This window comes from Suricata suricatta, chromosome 1 (genome assembly GCF_006229205.1).
Source record: "Suricata suricatta isolate VVHF042 chromosome 1, meerkat_22Aug2017_6uvM2_HiC, whole genome shotgun sequence".
Classification (NCBI taxonomy): Eukaryota; Metazoa; Chordata; class Mammalia; order Carnivora; family Herpestidae; genus Suricata; species Suricata suricatta.
Genome location: NC_043700.1, coordinates 180,758,619 through 180,761,413, shown reverse-complemented (window position 1 = coordinate 180,761,413; position 2,795 = coordinate 180,758,619). Strand labels below are relative to the sequence as shown.

The window sequence follows — 2,795 nt, the reverse complement described above, 5'->3', positions numbered from 1 at the left end:
TTTGGGCACCTTCAGATGATAACCTGGTGTTAGAAATTGTGGACAATGAGCAGGTTTTAATGAACTATGGCTTTGTCTTCTGTTTTTGAATTCATATGTAATTAAGTCAGTGTCTGTTGTTTATTGAACATATACTATTTTTCTTAGTATTTAATTTATGTTGCTCTGCTCTGGAGAATGTTCTGATCAATTCCCAAATCATTATCTGAGGTATTTTCATTTTATGTAGGGCCATCAACAAGGTCATCTTTGGGTGAACCCTATAACCACCAGTGGCTTCCCCATCTTCATCTCCAGCCTACCTCATGTCTGAATCTACAATTATCCACTTAATATTTTTACCTGGATATCTCCCAATACCTCAAACTCAATTTGTTCCAAGCCAAAATTATTATCTTTTTGCAAACCCAGATTCTTTTCTTAAACAACTGGTTTTCTGGCTGACTTCTACAAAAAGGTCCCCTGGTGTTATAGAAGCCACCTTATTTATAATTCCTAAATCCATACTTTTCTTTTACACTTCTTTTGCCTTTGACCCGGCTCAGATCTTCATCATGTCTGTCTTTGACCACTGTGGCTGCCTTACAGTTCAGTTTCCCTTTCCTTGAAGATGCTTTTCTCACAGATTAATCAGAGCAATTTCTCTAAATTACAGATCTGATCATGCTTTTAGTTATTTCCCTGTTGTTCATTAGATAAATTCCAAATGTTTTAGTGTGAGATATAAACACTTGCACAATCTATGCCCAATACTTCTTTGCATGCACATCCTGCCTGATGGTGAAGGTGGATGGAAGAGAGATGCAGTGGGGAAGTGCTGGTGGAATAATCTTCAGTTTTAGAAGCTGTCCATGACTGTTACACTCACAACAGGAGTGGAAGGTGAGCATGGTAACAAGGAGGTCGGGTAGGAGGTTCTCACAATTGCCTATTCCAGAGTTGATAGTGGACTGGGCTATTCAGTCATTAATAAAACATTCAGCACCTACTTTGTCCAGACCTTTTACTCGAGATTGAAATATGCTAAGGTACTATCACTGCACATAAAAAGCAGAGGAGAAAAATTAGCAGAGGAGAAAAATTAAAAAAACATCTCTTATAAGATTGCCACATGTTCTATTGACAGCATGAAGAATGAGCTGAGGCAGCTCAGAGAAGGGGATGATTGTCCTGTGGTAGGTTGTAATCAGTAAGCTTCACAGAGGTGACAGCAATAGCTAGGTCATGGTCTACAAAGGTTGACAAAAGTTCACAGGGGGTAAGAAGACCATTCTTTGCTGTTGCCCTGTGTGATAGGTGACTGCAGTAGAGAGTAATTTCTCAGGTCTGGGTTCCGGACAGAAGAACTGAAAGCAGGGAGCAAAAGTGGTTGTACATCTCTCACAGTCTAGTTCTTATCAGCTTCAAGAGCAACATTTTTTGCCTGCCTTCTGATTTTTTTCTGTTTTCCTTACTTGACATAGGCATTGGCAAGGAGACTGTTGCTAATGAAGTTGAGCCGACTTCATAACCCCTGATGATTTGGCATGCTATTTTATGGCTGAGGTTTCCACTTTGATTGGATAAGACCCAAAACAAAGAGTTGACTGCTTCTGGTGATTAAAAGCTCCCTTGATAATTTTTTGAAGGGATTGTTCAAAGCTTTTAGTGCCACTGGATAGGGAATTACACTTGGCTTCTCTAAATCTCCTCCCACAATTGCAGATGGACACAGCAGACTTCTTTCCTGCTATATAACACTACTGAGAATTTTCTCTTCAGAGTAGCAGCCTTTTAGAAGGAGGTTTAAGTGATCCCTGTATATATAATTTATAAGACACTTGGAGCTTTTTGTATGAAAGCACAACGGAAAAGTAAAATCATTATTGCTTATATTGTTATTAGCTTTTTTATTCTTGTTCTCATATGAGACATTAGTTTCTGAGGTAAATATTTAGAGCAGAACTGTTGATCATAAAAATAAGAAGGAATAGATTAGACAACCATGAAAATTAGGGGTGAGCAGTAAAACCAGATTATGGTGAGTATTGTATGATGTTTGTTTTCCCTTGAATGGTATTCTTTGATAAATGTTATGTAAACATTTTTTCTTAGGTTCTATATGGAAAGGATACTGAGAATGGTTGAATTTATTGGCATATGTGCACAAGTACACCACCCCGCATAAATCTACAAATTGTTTGAAACTTCTGTTTTAGTTCTGCCTCCATACATCTGACAAATAAACAGCCAAATTGAGTAACTAGAATTGTGTGGAATTTTGGTTCTTTGAATAATATACAGAAAATAAAATGATGAACTTTTGCCTCTCTGCCTCCCATCAAAGAGCTTGTCCTAGATAGTGGTACCTTGTTGGACTTTAGATATTTAATATGCCCATATTAAGAGGTAGGAATGGGACTGGAAGCAAATATAAAGTTTGATTAATGTTTCAATCCCTTTAGGTTAAAAAATTACAGATTAAATCAGTCGTTTCCCCATTATTAAGTCACATTTATTAAAATATTCTAAGGTCTTTTAGATATATACTTTGTATATTTATGTTAGTTAGGATTAGATTTTGCTGCATACAACAGAAAGACACTAAATAACAAAGGCTTAAGTAAGAAAGAAGTTTTTTTCTCAGTTAAAGTATAATGAAATGTCAGTGGGGCTATATCCCTACCTGGTTATTAAGGCTCCCTGGTTAGTAGGGAATCAAGGCTCCTTCTGTCTTGTTGCTCTGCTACTCACAGCAGATTGTGTCTTGGTCCAAAATGGCCGTCAGGGTTTTAGCCAATGTATCAACATTCCTA

The 2,795-nt window shown here is 37.2% G+C and overlaps 1 long non-coding RNA gene across 1 annotated transcript; it reads left to right on the top strand.

The window, feature by feature from the left end:
• The first annotated feature begins 794 nt into the window (after window positions 1-794).
• LOC115286869 lies at window positions 795-2,245 on the top strand. The gene is made up of 2 exons (XR_003906325.1): window positions 795-882; window positions 2,095-2,245. It is a non-coding gene; the product is annotated as an uncharacterized LOC115286869 (long non-coding RNA).
• Window positions 2,246-2,795: the final 550 nt, after the last annotated feature.